General features: G+C 51.5%; 1 long non-coding RNA gene across 1 annotated transcript; it reads left to right on the forward strand.

Annotated features, from left to right (window-relative positions):
* Nucleotides 1-8,047: 8,047 nt before the first annotated feature.
* Nucleotides 8,048-14,226, forward strand: LOC134474842 (uncharacterized). The gene is made up of 3 exons (XR_010045719.1): nt 8,048-8,250; nt 10,469-11,822; nt 11,922-14,226. It is a non-coding gene; the product is annotated as an uncharacterized LOC134474842 (long non-coding RNA).
* The last annotated feature ends 4,981 nt before the right edge of the window (nt 14,227-19,207 follow it).

A 19,207-nucleotide genomic window follows, 5' to 3' on the forward strand; every position in this document is an offset into this window, starting at 1 on the left:
GAGGGAGGAGCAGGGGCAAGGGGGAAGAGGAGGGGAGGAGAGGGAGGATGAGGAGGAGGAGGGGAAGGAGCTAGAGGATGGGGAGGAGGAGGCATCACTGCGGCTGCTGTTCAGGCAGGAGCCAGTGAGGATCCCCACGCTGGTGACGCTTCTGCTTCTCAGACAACGTACTCTCGCGTGTGCGTGCCATAGCAGCCACCGAGTTACCAGATTGTAATATTAGATCTGGCCCCTGCAGGGATCCCATCATCCATTACATAAACAAATAGCACAGACTCATTAAGTTATTAATATCATATGGAGGCACAATCACCCTGTTTACATCTGTGAACAGATTTATGAGTAATACCACCATAAATCACCCGGAAGCCAGTGCACGCTGGGATGGGAGGGCTTCCCGGGTTGGGGCCTGGGCGGCAGCCTCCTTGTGGACTCTGATGCCCACCAGCACCCACCTTGGGTCCCGGGCCTCCCGGCCACCCGCCTCCCCACCACGGCACTGTGGTGGCTCTTGCCCTGGCTTCTGGTCACCTGGGTGGCATCTCTGTGAGCGGATCCTTGTGTGGAAAAGACAGCGTGTAGGTGCTTGGGTCGCTCCTTCGGGACTCATGTACTTTTTAAAATATTAAATTCTAAGGCCGTTAATGTTGTGACAGCGGGGATTCCGATCGTGGGGAGCTGATGGCGTATGTGACGCCTCTCCACTCTGCTTCTCCCCTCCTGCTCCCCGGCATCCCTCGGTCCTCCCGCTGTTTGAGAAGATCCACCTGCCTTGTCCTGCTGTCTGCCTTTCATTTTGCTCCTTACTTAGAGTTTGGGTTTCTCATGGAAGAGAAACCATACAATATTTAAGTGTCCCCGTCTGATCTAGTTCCCTTAAACTCCCAGGTCCAGTTGTACCTATTTTCTGTGCGTGCCAGGGTGCCCATGGGTATAAACACCACGCTCTCTCTGTCCATTCATCTGTCCATGGACACTCAGCGCTGTTCAGAGGGGACCTGTGCCAAGGGCTCCCACCTGGGCTTTTCCACACTCTCAAGCCAGGCCTCAGTTTACCGTGGGGGGGTGCCTCTGGAAGGAGCCCCTCCCAGCCAGTGTGGTCTGGGGACCCTCCTGACACTCTGTCACTGCTGCCCAGTTCACAGGAAGGTGGCCCTGTGCGTCCTCAGCCCCACAGGGTGCGTGGACGCCCGAGGCCTCCTGGACAGTGGCAGGGGCACGGGCTTTGCCCTGGCAGGGGCCCTCTGTGGTATTCCGACTACCTGGGGATGGGTTCCTGGTGACAGGGGGTGACTCTGTCACGCTGTCCTGCCTGCCCAGCCTCCTCTCCCTTCCTGTCACCCCTGCCAGGCCTCCTTCCCGGCCCATCCATGTTTCTGCCTCTTCTCTCTACTCGAGAGGTACCTGTTCCTTTGAAAAACCTGGATGCCACCTCCTCTCACACTCACAGCCGACTCCACTCCACTGTGGGTGCCTCTGGTCCACCTGAGCTCCCCAGGCACGTCCCTTCCTCCAGGCAAGACGGCAGGGTCCCTGTCACCCAGGACCCCTTCCTGCAATGGAGGAGGAGAAGCCTTCTTGCACCTGACCACTGCCATCCTGAGGACAGCTCAGGGCGGGCCTGGGACCTGGGGCTGGATGGCCTGTGACAGGCAGCGGGCTCACGAGAGCGACAGCCGGTGCTCACCGAGAATGTTCTTCAGAATTCAAAGGCAAAAACCCAAACATTCGGTTAGTGCCTTCCCGGCCTCAGTTGGGTTGGTGCAGCGGGGTGCAGAGCTATCAAGGCCCCTGGCCGGCCCCGCCTGGCTGTGTGAACAGGGCGGCTCATCTATCATCCTGCTTACTCAGGGCGCCAATTTAATTACGCAAACCTGATCCGAGCCTTAATTAAATTTTTAAAAATGTGGCCTGTTCTCTGCGGGAGCAATGGGGATGTCTTCCCCCGCTTCCTGCTGAATCGGCTCCTGTGAGAAGCAGGCTTGGGGAGGCATCAGCACTGAGGGTCACCAGGCGGGGCCCTTGCAGGACGCTAGGCCTCATTATCCCAGCACTCCAAGGCCCTGCGCACACCTCTGACAGTCGCCTGAGGACCAGAGATGGCCAGGACAGCGGCGCTGTTTGTCAGTTTAATATTGCAGAACCAACAGCCTGAATCTCTGTCAACAGCCATTATGTGGAATTGTACTGTGTTCCCTTTCTGTGAATCCAGCTCATTTCCCCGTGTGATGGATTCGGACCCCATCCTACTGTTTGCCTTCTGGGGTTCAGCCAAGGACTCCCCCGTCCAGGATGCGGTGTCTGGACTCTTCTGCAGGGGCGCCCAGACCCCACTTCTGTCTGGGAGGGATGGAGGGAGCCCGGGAGGGACAGAGGCCCGGGTCAGCACCCAGTCCATGCTCCCAGCCCCATGGGTCACTGCAGAGTGACCCATGAGCCACCAGAGGACCCACTAGTCCCTGAGCCCCGAGGTCCCAGCGCCCCTTCTGTGTGGGTCTGGCTTCCTACCTATGATGGACCTCAGGGAGCACAGGATGGGGAGACCACACCCACGGAGGACTGATGGGCCGCCTGTCCCTGGTCTTGTGGATTGTGGGGTCCTGCCCCAGGGGGCCCACAATGCTGTGGGCTCCTCTCTGCCTGGGATGGTGAATCACCAGGAGCTGGGGCTGGCCCTGGGCCCTGGGCAGGACGCAGGAAGCCAGGCGGAGCTCAGCCTGGCCACAGCAGACAAACAGGGGAGCAGTGAGTGCAGTCCCCAGCCGGGAGGGGCAGCTGCTGTCTCTGCAGCCCCAAACCCCCACAGCCCCTGCTCTCTCTGAGGCTCTGCCAGGTCCCTACAATGCCCTCAGAGTCCAGCGCCTCCCTGCCTTCATCCCACTGCTGTGCACCTCCCTGCCATGTCCACCCGCCCCAGGACCTTCGCTCCTGCCCTGCCTCCACTTGGCATCCTGTTGGCAGCACTTTATTTGGGTTCAGTGGCTCCGTTCAAGGGGTGCCTTGGTTGCCCCATTCACAAGTGCACTTCTGATCCCACGGCTGTACCCGGCCTGCATCACCTGTCCGTCAGCACTATGGTCTTAATCATTTCCCTCTGGCAGGGACAGGACACCTGACACCCACAGTTCAAAGGAAGAGAGGTTTTACTGTTTGGAAGTTTCAGTCCTTGCTTGGTCGGCAGCTCCAGGCAGCGTGGGAAGGGTCTGGCGCAGGAAAGCAGCTCACCTCATGGCGGCCCAGAAGCAGAGAACAAAAAGGAGCCAGGGAGGGAGACAAACGCTCCCAGGTCATCGTCCAGTGACAACCTCTCCCGGCCATCCACACCTTCTGCCAGCATGTCAGCCACCCATGCCCGTAATCTAGCTACCACCTCAGGCCCTGAGTGTGATAGCAAGAGCTTCAGGGAGTACCTGGACTAGGCCACCGCAGCTGCCCCTCCGCCCGTACCACGGTCTCATGTCCCTACAGAATTCACTGTGAAACTGAGGTCCCCTTGGGGCATTTTTTCTGGCTGCAGTGTTGGGAGCTGGGACATTCTGCAAGTGACTTAAGTTAAATGAAACTGTAAGGGTGGAGCCTTGATCCAGTGGGACCACTCGATAGCCTGCGTCCACTCCTGGCCCTGCAGAGTATCCCCATCAGCAAGAGGGAGATGCCAAATGTGGCCCTGACCTCTGAGCGGCCTTCAGCTCTGCCAGCCCAGTGTCCACCCTGTCCCCCAGCCTTCTCCTCAGCAGGGAGGGGCCAGCATGGGCACTCATGAGGGAGGTTTCTCTTGGCTCAGGGGGGTTCGGGGGTGCAGTCAGTGGTCTGTTGGCCTGTTGGCTGGGGCCTCTGCTCTGGGTGACACAGGAATGGATGTCACATCCTCAGCCAGGGCAGAGCAAGGGAGGAGAGCTATTCCCTCCCAGGGCAGTTTGGGGACCTGGCTTCCTCCAGGAGGCCCCTGCAGGGCTCTGCCACTCCCAGTAGCTACAAGTCAGTGACCGAGCCTTAATATAGGCCTCTGAGATTCTTGGGGCTCCCAACCTCTGGCCTGCTCACCTTACAAACCACAGTCTGTGGCACTGTGCTGACAGCAACAGAAAACACCCCGGACTCTGCACGAGCAGGTCCCACTGGAAGCAATTTCTGCAAAGACGAAACGGGCTGCCCGTCCTGCCGTGGAGGGAGGCTCCAGGGTCCTGTCTGTGCGCACGGAGGGCCCCGCTCTCCAGGCTGTAAATTTATCCAATAGCAGAGTTTCTGAAAGTATATAAAGCAGAAATAAGGCTCCCTCCAGACAGAGGAGCCGTGCAGCAAAAACGAAGAGCTCCTTCCATGCGGGCCTTTTATGGGAGACGACAGAACCCGCCGCCATCTATTCCAACGCGCAGCCTGGATTCTAAATCACTGGCACGGCGAGACTGACACGAGTGAGATTATTCCCGTGCACTTTCAACGAGAGATGCAAAATACGTGATAATCATTATTGTAATGTCACTTGGGCCCTCTTGGTCAAGCAAAGATATTTCACAAGCTGCATGTCCAAGTCAAAGCTGGCTACAAAATATTTAGGGACTCTACCACGGAATCGCCACCCCATGAATCAGCGCCTGGAGTCCCAGACAGGGCTGGAAATCAGAGGGAGATAAATTTTCATTTTTTTCACTCGCTCCATTATCCACTCCAACCGAAGTGCCCCAGCCCTGTGCTGTCCCTGGCACCAGTTCCAGGGCTTGTCCTCGCAGCCAAGCTGTCCTTGTGCCATCAATAATTACGGGGGCCATGGCAGTGGGGGTGGAGGATGGCTGTGCTCATCCAAGCAGGCCGTGCTGCCCGCAGAGCCTCGTGCTGTCCGGTTTCCTGGAGACCTGGACACGTGCATGAGTGCACGTGGGTCATCTGTCTGTGCTGCGAGGCCTCTGCACAGCCAAGGGGACTCTGAGATGTCACACGCTCCATGGATAAGCTCAGAGGGTCCTAGACAGGCCCTGCCTGGTCTGGCCCTCAGCTTGATTTTCAAACAAAGTTTTATTGGTACACAGTCCCTCTGCAGCCACTTTAAAGCTAGAGGCGGGTGGGCAGGAGAGTTGCCATGGAGACCACAGGGCCCTGGCAGGGCAGGGCTGGAGGTGTTTGCTCCCCCTCTGCAGCACAAGGGCCTCTTCCCCGGGTCAGCAGCTTCCACTGGAGCTCCGTTGACCTGGGAGCGTCCCGGGAAACCCTGCCGCTTTGACGTCAGCTCCTAGCCCCTCTGCTCGCTGTTTCTGATCTTTAAAAATCAAAAACAAAAACCTTGAACAACCCTCAAATTCTGAAACCAAACATAACCCTCCCAACTGCCAAGAATGTAAATAGAGCCTGAACCAAAGAGCAACTTTGGAACATCTGAGAGGAGTTTCTCACAATTTTCTTTGGAAATAAGAGAGACATATGGACTATCCATTTTATTTATTTCATAATGAACATTGCTGGTAGAAATAACACAAAATAAATGTGGCAGAGAAGAAACTTCACACAGGAAAATGTATTATTATCATTTTCACAAAATTTAAATATGGAAAACTTAACTAGGAAAAATTTGAACTATATAAGAAGTTTATGCACTTAAAAAGGAAGCTCAGTGTTTATGGCTGGTGTAACTGGTAAAACCTGGTGACATTATACGAATTATTGAATCAAATATTTGTAAAAGTTTTGTCCAAGTAGTTCATGCAGACAAAATAAATTTCAGCAAAATAAAACTGAAAGTAAAACTACTTATCTGAGTCATATAAAAAATAATTGAATAATTATATTAGTGTAAAAAGTTCTATTTGAATAAACCTTAAGGTGATGTATGATACTATTTCCAATATTTAATTTATTAAAAATAAATCAGATGTCTATATGGATTTAAACTGTCCTAATCCTATATGCTCATCGGTTATCAAGATATCCAACCATCTATCCCATTCCTACCTTTTCTTCTGTCCACCTACCGTTCATTCACCATACCTCCACCATTCATATACCCATCCACCATCCATGCACCACCCATCTCCCCATCCACGCTGCATCTACTCACCCATCCATTTATCCACCCACTCATCCACCCACCCATCCACCATCCACCCATTCACCCACCCACCCACGTACCCTCCCATCCACCATCCATACGTTCATCCACTCATCCACTCACCCATCCACCCATCCACGTATCTGCCATCCATTCATCCGTCCATTAACTATCCATCTATCCATCCACCCACCTAAATATCCACATAGCCATTGAGACAATCAACTACTCTTTAATTCACTCCACAAAAAAATCTTGAAATCGATAACAGAGAATATGTGATAAGTAAAATAATGAACATGTTAGAATCTAGAAAATATTATCAGAATTGGAAGCCAAACCGTGAGAAGATGGAGAAGAAGACATGAGGTGATCAGTGGGCCTGATCAGCACCAACAGGAGCCCACACTCAATTCCAAGCTTCTTGGCGGACAGGGCAAGCCCACCCAGTCACACATCCTTCCTGTGTGTGAGAGGAAAATGCGCCACTGCTATGAGAAAAGCAAATCCTGGCTTGACACTTGGGTCCAAGCACTTACATCAGGGACACTTCATTGGGGTCACAGCAGAGGACAGTGTCCTCTGGGGCTCACCCAAGGACATGCCAGAGGGGTTCTTCTGCAGCTCTTGAGACGCCAGGCTTACTGTGCAAAGACGTGGAGACAGACTGGGAGGAGCAGTCTCTGGGCTGTGTTGGACTTGCTCTGTGAACTCAAAGAATGCAATTGCATTTCTTTGTAAAATGCAGTAATTCAGATGTTCTAGTCTTTGAGAGCAATGATTTCAACAGAAAGGCTGAATCTGACATGAGAGAGACTGACGCCCTCTATCTGGGGTTGTCTTGTAAAACCATGGCTTAGTTAGGGATCAAATCGCATAGCCATATGCAGCGGGTTGAATGGTGGTCCCCAAACTGTGTCCCCTGACACTCTGGAGGTAACCTTACTCGGAAGCGCCCGTGCAGATACCTCTAAATTGCAGAGCTCAAGAGGACATCACCCGATGAGCCTACACCCGAGGGTGAGTGTTCCTGTAAGAGACAGAAGAGGAACATCAGGGGCATGCGCAAGTGGAGGAGGGGCAGAGGGCTTGTGTGAGGAATGCTGGGTGCAGTCTGCAGGGCCCCGGTGACGGTGTGGAGCTGGCTGCCCCAGAGCCTCTAGAGGAAGCCAGTCCCCCCAAGCCTTTGCTTCCAGAACTGCCTGGCCTGGGATTGTTTGTTATGAGAACTCTCGGAGATAAGCATGTCTTCTAGCCTGAATTAGCCTCAGTTAGCCTCATCCGGGGAGAGGGGTGATTGATGCCCTTGGATCTGGAATCCTGGCTTCCTTCAAAGGGACTTAGAAAACGGTAGCTGTCTTCTCTAATGGACTTGAATTTCTATAATAATGGATTTATAAAATAATTGATATGTTATCAAATGAATGCAGAGATCTCTGTATGCAAATACTCTTCTTCCCCCACCCCCACTTATCTTAAACAGGAACAGAGATCTAGGTAAGGAGAGGTAAGGAGACGGTCTCTTCCAACAGCCTGGACACAAGGCTGGCGTTAAGTAATGACTCTCGGGATGGGTCACATCCCTGCCTGTTAGAAATTCTTAAAGTTGGCTGTTTGGCCAGCTCCTGCTGGGCACAAGGTGAGGAAGATGGGACCTGAAAGTGGGGTTTATTTTTGCAGGAGAAACTGCGGTGACAATCTCATGAAATTTGAGACTTCAGATAGAAATTCCGGGAGCCTCAAACTTTCTGAGTGCGGGTTTTCAGCACCCTTCTTCCTCATTACAATAGAAGGCGTCTTTGTCTCTTGCCTGAAGATTTTTCCCTCTGAACACTCAAAGCTCTGCCGAACCAAGCCTTCCATCCAATTATCTCACTGAAGCTTAATTTGACTGTTCTGAGCTTCTGTTTCTGGAACCATGTACTTTTGTTGCTAAAATTATACTTGGCTATCCTGAACTTGGTTGCTTCAATTATAATTCTCACTTCTGAAGATTTATTTCTTGCAAAAAACCCTCTGAAGCTGCATGGAAATGTTCCCACTCCTCCTCTGTTACCTGCCGGGGCAGGACTTGTCCTTACCATGGGGACATGGAGCCTGGCTTCCTTGGGGAAGTTCGAGAGACCCAGGAGCCCCCCAGCAAACTCAGATCCAGTGACAGAATTCACAGGAGAGCTGACATGTTCCTAACGGACTCCCAGGATCCACTGGTAAGCCTGCTTCTCTTCCTTTCCCATCTTCTCCAATTCAAACAACACGCATCAGCAGTGAATCCATGTTTCTACTCAGTAAGTGGGGCTGGAGGTGGACCCTGCTTTCTGGCACATGCCTGTGTTGTTGTGTCTCCCGCATGGCCCTATCTACTGCGGACCTACTGTGTGCTGGATTCACACCACTGACTCTGACTCCAATCTCGCCCACCAGACAGAGATGTTGCCCTTTCTCTTGATTTCCTGAGAAGGACTTGAAAGTTTGGAGTTCAAGGTCGTACAGATGCAGTGTGGGGAGAAGGAGTTCACCCCGGGTGTCTCCCCACTGCGCCAGAGGGCTTCACGGAGAGGTGAGAGCTCACTGGACACACCCCAGAGGTGTCCCACTGAGGTGACCTATGGCCTGGCTGCCTGGCCTAGCTCATTTGTGAATCAGAGCATGCACCTGGTTCTTAGAGTTGCACAGCTGTGTCTCACGAGCTCCAAGAAGTGCTACTGCTAAAAAAGCAGTTTAACTCCCCTGAACCCATGATTTAGTCATTCCTTTCCAGAATAAAACTCCCAAGCAACTGTCCGAGGGTCATGCTTGGGGACTTGGTGTACTCCAGAGGGAACTAGTGACAGACCCCAACCCTGCAATAGCCCGGTTTTGGGGAGTCCCTCTGCACTTCGCTCCTGGCTTTTCTCTCTGTTTGATGTAGGAAACCGGCCAAAATTCACTGTCCTGATAAAACGACACTTCAACCTTTCTCTTCCCAGTTTGCCAGCCCAGGGTACTTGCACACCTTAACTTCTAAGCACCGTCTCTATGGAAAATATTTGTAGGCGGCCCTTGATGGACACAGGGGTGTAGGCCACCTGCGGCAGGCTGGGAGCCCAGCAAGGTGCGAGGAAGCGTGCCTACAGGGTCTGCTTGGGCCCCAGTGCTGCTTCCGACCTCCAGGAAGCTTCTTTCAACCTCTGCACCTTCAGAGAGTCCTCCCTGGGGGAAGATGAGTGGAGAGCAGGCCTCCCTGGGCCTTGCTGGCAGAATGCCCAGCTCACAGCAGGCTCTGGACCAGCTGAGCACTTTGGGCAGCCACTCAGATGAGCCTTGTCCCACCACGGCTCACCCCACAGGCAGGAGAGCCCCTAGCTCCCTCCCGGGGCTGGAGAATTACCCGGAATGGTTCCCAATCGGCTCCTGCCCGAGCACCTCTTTGCTATTGATTCCCGGCTCTGCTCTCCCTACTTGTGGGCTTGATGGATGCTTCCTAGCTGCTCGGTTTATTAACTTGATGGGGTGACCACTGTCCCCAGCCCTACCCTGACAGATGCCCTGGAGATGCTCCGACCATGCAGCCAGGGAAGCCCAGGCCCAGCCCCATGGGGATCGTCATGGTCATAGGTGCCTGCCTTGTCCTCGGCTCCCAGAGCTGCTCAGGGCTCATCCTTGTGCTGTCTGGTAGAGGGACATTGTAGCTACAGTTCAGGTGACACCAGCTTCAGGAGACACGTGGAGGGAGCTGCCCCTCACTGCTGGTCCTGGATCAAGGATTTTCCCCTCTGCCCTTGACCTGCCAAGTACCCCAAGACCAAGTCCATGCTCAGCATTCCATAGCTGAACACTTTGCTGTCCCCGGGATGCCAGTGGAGGAGGAGGGAGAGCTGCTTGCAGGCCAGGGGAGAAATGTCAGCTTACGTCAGTGGAGGAGGCTGTGTCCTGTCCTGTGTGTGTCTTCCCTCTCCTGAGCTCCTGGCATTGGCACAATCACAGACTGTAATCACCTAGCTGCTGATGAGTCCACTCAGTGACCACAGTCTGCTGGAGGCTCTTTCGGGAGGTGTTGTTGTCAACACTGGTTCTCCAATGCTGCAGAAAACCAGTCCCAGGTGCTTGCTGGGGCTGCCCGATAAATACAAGGATGTGAGCCTGGTTGGGTGTCATCCTTGTCACTCCTCGTGAACTCTGGGCCCCAATGGGGCTGTGATGAGCAAACCCAAAGCCCTGCATGCACACTGTTCTCATTTGCCCTGTGAAAGCCCAGTTCCTGCCGAGTCTCCTTACCCACACAGCTGCTGAGGCTGGGAGCTGACCTGCCCTCCCCAGTCCCGCAGGCTGAAGACTTGATCTCTACCTTCAGGAGGTGGGAATTATTTACAGAAGGTCTCAGGTCACAGGGATGCCTGAAGGGGACCGCAGGACCTTGTCATCCTCTTCCTTTCTCTTGCTTCCCAGGTGCAGTAAGTGAACACCCCCCTCGGCCCTGTGTGTCGGCTCTGATGTACTACACACCTCACAGACGTGGAGCGGTAGGACCAAGAGGACATGGACTGAGCCTTCTGCAACTGTGAGCCAGAGTATGCCTGAAAGGTGGCCACGCAGGGTGTGAGCCCTGTGACGTATACTCACTAGAACTTCCCGTTACCCTTTTGGCAGTCATAGGAGGTGTCACAGGACACCTTTCGGTTGGCAGAGGTAAAGCAGGAAGGGCACAGCTGATATTAGCCGTTGTGTTTATGGGTCCTCAGGCAAATCTTGAGGATGCATGAACGCATGGGAGTCTCCTGCCTTACAGGCATCCCCGAGGCTGGTGTGTGGGCGTAGGAAGCCTTGAGCGACTCTGTGGACGCTGTAAACGCCTGGCGTTGGGTTTCCAGCAGGAAAACAGGCAGCCCGGCCCTGGAGTGAATGCCAAGACAGGTAGACAGAGCGTTTGGCTTTGTAATTCACAGCTATTAAACTTCTCAGAGACGCGGCGGGAACTTTTCTTGGGGTAAGAAAGTCTGACAAAAGATGAAGAGAACTTAATGTCACTTTGAGACCTGGGCTTGGGTGCAGTCTCTTAACGCTAAGTGATGAACGCCTGGCCTCCAGAGTTCACACCTATCAACCCTGCAGCTCCTCGGATCCACCAGGCCCCAGGGATGCCAGGGTGGGAAAATAAACCCAGGCAAACTGTGAGGCTTCCTTGGCTCCAGGCCCAATGAATAATTTCATTTTAAGAGACATAAGGGAAATATTTTTAAAATGCAAAATATATTCTTTGGTTTTTGGCAATCCAATCACTCAGTTAGTGTAAAAACATAAATTCAAATATCAAATTGTGTTTCGGAAAAAAAAATCATGGCAGTTTCTCTAGAGACATTAACACAATGGATCGGATACGTTATAGAATTAAAGTGACTGAGCCTGGGGGTGTCCAGGGCCACCCGTGTCCAGGCAGCTATGTACTCTCAGCCTTGTGCTTTTTTGTCTAAGTGGTGTCTGTCCAGGCAGGAGACAGAGGCCTGACAACTGTAGTGGACCTCAGTGCATCAGTCCCCGCCCACCCTGGGGCCGGCCCCAGCCACACAGGATGCTGTCTTTCTCTGAATTTATTTGGAAAACAGCCATGCTCTGACTTAGATATATTTTGGATTCACATTTCCTTTCTCAGAGAAATCTCAGCTCAGCTCGATACACTAACTGTGAGAGATGCCACCGGGACACGTAATTCAGATGTTTCGATTCTTACCTGAAGTTTCTGGGTGAACAAAAGGATTCCGAATGTGCTCTTGATCTTCATTTAAATAGAACCACTCGGCAAGATGTGAGTGTGAAAGCAGCACGTTCTTTCAGACAGCTTGGAAAGTAGTTATCACAAAGATGTAGAAAAAGATTTAATTTTTCTCTCTTGTTGTCTTGGAAGATGTCATGAGCAGTACTCGGATGCCCGTGGAGATGCCACACTCCTGACAGCAGGAAGCTCCTGGAAGGCTTAGACGTGACGCTTTGGAGCCCTGAAGTAAGAGGACAGAAGAAGGCTCGTCCACTTCACATCTGAACAGCCGGGCTGGGAATCTGTTCAGTGGGTGACGTTCTAACGTCCGATCCTCAAGGCTGCGCCCTCAGAGTGACCCACGTCACGCTCGGGCTTTTTGTGTCTTTCCAGGAACATGGCCACACGCGGAGATGGTGTCCACTCTGGGAGCGGGCCTGTGGCCAGGCTACTTCTCTTCCTCCTGTAGCTCTGTCCTTTGCCTCCAGGGCATGCGCGCCCAGGACAGGAAGAAAGAGGCCTGTGAGCCCCGGAGTGTGTGTGGGCTGGATGCTGGGTCCTGCATGATGGGAAGTCGGGGTAACAGGCCCAGAGGAGGGTTCAGGAGCAGGGACAGCTGAGGTGTCTCTGAAGTTCAGGACTGAGGCTGCTTCTGATTATCCTGAGAGAGCAGTAGATGACCATTGTCACAGAGAAAGAAGCCACAGTGAGTGTGGGCCTGCGGCTCCTGACCTCAGAGACTCTTTCCTTCCCTATCCTCCACCGAGATGGGGAGCAGCTGGGACCCCAACTCAGTGCAGATCCTTATAAGACTCCAACAAGTGGGAAAGAAACCAGAGGGGACAATGTGTGGTTGTCATCTACTGTGGTCCTCTGTGGGAAACAGCACCCCCAAAACTGCTGAGCAAATTCTGAACATAGACACCCTAGATGAGGGCATCTTTGAGGAAGAAGGGAGCCCTGACATCCAGCCAGGGACCCCTCCCCAGGAGCCAGGGTTGTGTAGGGTGTGTCCCCAGGGATGGAGCCCTGCAGGGACGCTGTGTGAACATCTCTGTCCTGGTCCCTTCGCCTCTCCAGGGGCTGGAGGCAGAGGCAGGATTATGGCGTTGAAGAGCACAAAGCTTTATGATCACATCGCTTCAGAGAGAGCCAATTCTAGCTTCTCTTTGCACTCATGAGGAAAAATACGGCTGTTTCAGTCCACCCCCCTTAACGTCAAATATTATCTTGCTAAATTGCCAATCTGAAAGATGAAAAACGTTCCGTAATTGTTCCCATTTGCATTTGAAAATGACTTGTGCGGCTGAGTGTTTCTCCAGCTTTGGCGCTCAGGTGACTTAAGTGCCCTTGTTTGTCTCCCTGTGTTCTCCTCAAATTCTCAGGACACTAAGGCCTCCCCGCATTCCCTGCTAAAACTTTTCTCAGTGTGCTCTCTGACTTCAAATGACAGAAGAAAAACGAAAACATGACTTTATGACAATAAATAACAGTGAGCTAAGGTTTCCTGTTAAGCGATAGAGACTGATAGATTAGCGTAGAGTGTGGAAATCATTTACAGGAAGTACACAGAAATAAAATGGCAATTTGCTGATCTGTATCATAAAGGAAAACTCTGCTCTGCGTGGCATGAAGCCTGCTACCCATTTGGGGAAGCAGTTCAGATCAGACTTCCCTCCCCCAGCTCTCCCACATCCCAGCAAGGGTGGACGGTGCCGCGTGCGTGACATGTTTTATGAAATATTCAAAATACCTGCCTGAAATCTGTCTTCTGGCCTCACAGTGTGTGCTGTTCACTACCAAACTGACCAGCAGTGGACTCTAAATCTATCGTCACATACGGCGACCCTGGGAGTAGCTTTCATTGCCCCTAAGTTGCAAGTGAGGACACAGGCTCTGGGCGTCCCTGGTTTCCTGAGAGGTATAACCAGAGGGGAGGAGCCCCAGTGAGACCAACACTAATGCTGCCTTTGCTGGAAGTGCCGTGCAGGAGACAGGAGACGCGGGGGCCTCAGGAGCCTGGTGGTGAGCAGAGCCGGGGAGCTGGGGAGGACCGATGGCCCTGCCAATGTAAAACAAATTCCAATTCAAGGCAACAATCGTCGGGTGGATAACAAGGGACATCAGCTGATAAAAAGGATGTGGCTCAGGGAAGGCATCTCAGTCCTGAGCATTTGGTGCTAAATACCAGCTTCTAAATAGACCAATAAAACACTTTTAGAAATAGACATATAAGTGAGTGGAAGCCCATTCATGGGAGATTATGCGTCTCATAGGCTTTGATGGAATAGACAATGCATAAATTAAGGGTCTAATGAATTTGAATAGTCTAACTAACAATGTTGCATCCACACATTTTTATCCAGTATCGGATCATCCAAAATTATTAATTCATCTTCCCAAGCCACTATGGAACATTTGTAAAATAGTGATTATATGTGATGCCTTTAAATAATGTGAATGAGAGCTAATGTATTAAGCTAGAAATAAAAATTTAAAAATATACACAGCAGCCAGCCGTGGTGGCAAAAGCCTACAATCCCAGCACCCTGGGAGGCTGAGGCCGGAGGATCGAAATTTGAGCCCAGTCTGGGTAACTTGGTGATTCAGTGAGACTATCACAAAATTAAAAAAATAAATAAAGTGAAACAGGGCTTGAAATGCAGCACAGTGTAAATGCCACATATTCAATTCCCAGCAACACAAAAACAGACAAACATCACAGAGTGGACTGCTTATGAAGTAAGAGAACTTTGCATCAGAAGACATGTACAGTCAACCAGGGAGATGAATAGGTCAGAATCTCAGAGGTGCCCCAAGCAGAAAGTCAGGAGAGGAGGAGCCCAAGGTGCATTGACAGAAGAGATGGAGAGGGTCCCCTGGGTTCAGCTCTGCCCTTTGGAGCAATCCTTTTCCCCTCAGCCGGAAGCCTGTCCTGATCGGGGTGGCCCCACTTGGACAGCACCAAGCTGCAGTTATGTTTTGGGGTGACAGGCGGCCCTTTGGTAACAAGGCCTTGACCTTCGTCTGGAGCAAGGGTGTCCTTCCCCCAGGGCAGGCCCTGCCAGGGTGGTGCTGACTTTTGGAGGGGCAGACATGTGCCGGGCAGCTTCTCAGTGCAGCAAACCACAGAGAGGAGAAGTTCTTTCTCCCTTCGCTCCCTTTGCTAAAGGAAACTTCCTGGTGTTTCTGACTCTCTAGAACCTGCAAGATGCAGGAGGTGACCTGGGCGACTCGGCTTGAATGCACAACATGGCTTCAGCATTGATTAAACCAAACCCTGTCTCCGTGTACTATGCACAGAGCTGGCTGTGCTGTTTGTTCTCTTCCACTGGCTCTAAGCAATGCAAATAGGCCTAGCTAAAGTACTGACATGTAATCCTTGAGGCCAGCCCACAGTGTCCTGTTTCCTGGCACCTACACTGTGTTCCCTCTAAACGGTTGAGCACAGTGAGATGGCAGAGCCACATAGCTCAACTCGTTTTGAGCCACAAGATAACAGGCTATGACTTCCCAGGGTGCAAAAGTTTACATATTGGAGACTGAAGCGGCAGCCTCCTAAGCCATTCCAGTGCCACCTCAGCTGAGCCACGTAGACCTGCCTTTCCGCACGCCCTCCTCCCTGCACGCTGCAGGGGCGCCTGCTCTCCACCTGGCTCCCATAGCTCACATGATTCCCATCAACCTCACAGTCACACATCCTTGAGCCATTCTCTTCTTCATGAGAAAATAAATTCCATGTGAGGCTTCAGATCAAGGCCTTGGTCTCGCGCATCCTCACCTGGACCGGACTCAGAACCCCTTGGCTGCCCGTAACTGTAAGTATGTCTCAGTGTCTTTATTCTTGCCTTGGGTTGCATTTGAAGCGGTAGATTGGAATTAACTTGCCAGCATTCCATTAATGTACTCTTAGGATTACAAGTACAATTTTCCGGACTTCAAGGAGGACAGGAAAAGGGATTACAATATTACCAGGAATTATAGTTGGGTTTACAATAGAAGGAACTTCCATGCATCTCTACAGGAAGACAACCTAGAAATCGAAACATTACCCACTGGCCAGGTCCTGTCAGGCACAGGAGACCAGAGGTACACTGGGCACAGGCTCATCCAGACAGCACAGCTGGGACCTACGTCCCTGAGGCACAAGCCTGCAGCCATAACCATGGGGAGCATGTGAATCCGACTCTGCCTGAGACTGATGGGCTGTCCTGAGCGGGAGGAGCTGCCAGACCATCATCCTAGGAGGCCCCCACCCTCACAGGTTCCCCAGCAGGACCAGGGAGGAGGCCCCTGCAACTCCACGGGGATGAAGGAACACACCGTGGGCTTCTCCATACTGGGTTCTGCTCTGTGAGGCAAAGTACTATCCCGCTTGGTCGGCAGACTCAGCCCAAACCCAGTCAGACTCAAGCAGCAGATCTTACAGGCAGTAACGGACAGACTTCAGGATGTGTGCAGAAACGCCAGGGACCTAGAGTGGACAAAATGATACTGAAGGAAGGAACTCTGAGGGAGTCCTGCCCCCTAATTCCAAGATGTGGGAGAAAGCTTACAGAGCAGGCAGATTTGACAAACTAACAGGTTAAGGCAACAGAATAGAGACCCATGCAGATAGGCACGGCAGTGCCATGGAAAAGTCGCCATGTTTTCAATGAGCACAGGCTGTAACCATCAGCTATCCAAATGCGAAACACAAAATTGTAAAATGTACAAGAATGGGACTGTAGTACATAGAGCTGTGCCCCACGGGGGCGTGGGGTAACTGTTACACACGTATGTCAGAAGTGAGTCATTGAATCAGGGGTGGCAGGAGCGGGGAGCCAGGGCTGCCTGGGTTAGGTGGACGCTCAGAGTATCAAAGCAGGAGGCTAGAACAGTGCACGTTGCAATGAGAGAGAACTGGAGACACGCGTGTGAATTCACACTACTGTCGTGCAGACACAGAGATCCCAGGAGTGTGTACATGGAGCGCAGTGTGCACACGGGTCAGGATATGTGTGTACAGTGCAGACAGCCTGGTGCCATCAGCCAAGAAGAAGCAATGGTGCCCTCAAGGCAAGGATGGTGTGCGCCCAGAGTCTGGTTTCTAATGTGCGATGGGAAAGGACCCAGGGAAAGGGCTCATCCAGGACAGAGATGGGGACAGGCCAGGTGAGCCTTGGGCTGCCGCTCACCCAAAGGAAGGAAGCGCTCAAAAGACAACGTGGTGGGAGCTGAAGAGAAACCAGCGGGAGCGAAGGGTTCTCTGGGGCCCAAGCGAGAGGAAGGAGGGCACAGGGAGGAGAGGCGCGGGGGGTCACAGGCGGGGTGGGGAGCACAGAGGGGCCCAGCGCACGGACAGTTGCGTTCTGGGAGGACGTTGGGAAGATGTGTTCCTTCCTAAGTCCGACCAAGCGAGTCTTACACAGTGAGATAAATGTGCAACGTAAAGCATCAAAACCCAAACACATATACATGCAGATGAGTCCCCGACTGACCTGGCAGACTAGGTCAAGCACGGTGTCCACCATGACGCGTCCTGGCTGGGCAGTGAGAGGTCATTTCCCTCTGTGGTCTCCCGCCCAGCCCCACAGACCTCCCTCAGGATGCTCTACCAAATATGGGCCTGGCACTGCTTGAACTGCCAAGCTTGCCCCAAAACAGGGAAACATCAAGGAGCTGCCAGAGACAAGAGGTGTCCAAGGCGCTAGGAGGACTCCGGGTAATGAGGTTATGGACGAGACCCTGGCGGAGGAAAAGGACATCAGGTTGGAACCCAGAAATCTGAGTAGAGTGCAGACGTCGGCTGTTAACGCTGTTTCAGGGTTAACTTGCCTCCCGGAATGGTACTGTGCCAGTGCTGGCTCTGTGCTAAGCGCCCCATGTCAATAGAAGACGTTCAGACAGGGAAACCAGGTGTCAGGAGCGGGAATTTCCTCTGGGCGTCTGAGATTCTTTTAAAACAAACAGTTCATTAAAATATTTGTAAAGGGCTATTATACTTTAACAGCAAACAATTTAATTAACCAAAAGGACGTACTCTTCAACTTCTAGAAAGTACTATGTAGGCCAAAAAGGCTGCACAGCCATAGAAAAAATTTCTCCAGGACAGTCCCACTGCATGTAGTGCTGTCTGTTTTCTACTCTGTGAACTTCACTGACCTCTGCCGTGTGGATGCAGGGTTTTAATTTTTTAAAAAATTTTTGCAGGCTTCGATCTTCTATTCTTTTTGTTCACTTGCTATTTTTCAATGTCTAATTAAAAAAGAAAATGAAAACCTATCAGCTGCCTTATTTCCACCAAGCAGTTACCTGCAATTATACAAAACACAAGGGTGAGCATCACTGTGGGCAGAATTTTTCTCTTTTATTGAGCAGCTTTTTAGGGCAATAACTCAAAATTCATCCTCCAATCTAACACTACAGATCCTTCCATGCTTCTTGATATTTATGAACATTAAATGACTGTGGAATAAAGAAAAATTAAAAGCAGAGGAAATTGTGTCACTGTATCTGGCTTTCTTCATACTAATAACAAATTCTGGGGAGGCTGTGGGAAAAGCAGTGTCTTAGTTATTTTTTACTCGTCACTGAGACAAAATACCTGAAGCCCAAAGTTGGGAAAGGAAAGGTTTATCTTACAGTTTTTGGAGGTTTCAGTCCACACTCAGTTGGCTCCCAGGCAGGCGGGCATGGCTGGGCCACAGTTCATGGCGGCTGCAAACAGCAAGCCGAACCAGCAAAGAGCAAGACACACCTTCTTCCTGCCATTACATCACATCCTGGCTCCACCCCTATGTGGGTGGAGCACTGACACCATCTATCCAAGCACGAGACAATGAACGAATAACAAATGCACAATTCAAACTCATGAGAGCTGGGGGACACAGACAAACCATGACAAGCAGCTTTCTCCATGGCTGGAGGGGTGTAAACCAACACAACCTCTTTGGAAATCTTCATGGCCATCCCTCAAACAATTGAAACTAGAAATTCTATTTGAGCCAGCTGTTCCTCTTCAAGGTATCTTCCCAAAAGAGTTAAAGGCATCATGTCACATGACCCATGTGTGCCTGTGTTTGTACCAGCACAATTCATAATAGCTAGATCTAGGGAGCAGTCTACATACCCATCGATAGAGAGATGAATTAATACAGAAAATGCACATTGTGCACGATGGAGCTACTCTGTCATAAAGAAGGGAAAACTTGAGACATTTAAAGGAAGATGGGTGCATGCTGAGAGCATAAAGTTAAGTGAAATAAATGAGACACATGATCTTACATATCACATAGTTTTTCTTCTGTGAGAAACCCAGAGTATAAATTAAAAACAGCAGGCAAAAAGAGCCAGATAACAGGAGTTAGACAGATACTGTGGATCCTTCTTAAAAGCGATGCAATCAAGAGATGGGAAGGGGAGGCGGAAGATGAAGCAGGAATTAGGATGTGTTA

Source organism: Cavia porcellus, unplaced genomic scaffold, assembly GCF_034190915.1.
Source record: "Cavia porcellus strain 051 isolate PalLab524CR breed Dunkin Hartley unplaced genomic scaffold, mCavPor4.1 scaffold_40, whole genome shotgun sequence".
Taxonomy (NCBI): Eukaryota; Metazoa; Chordata; class Mammalia; order Rodentia; family Caviidae; genus Cavia; species Cavia porcellus.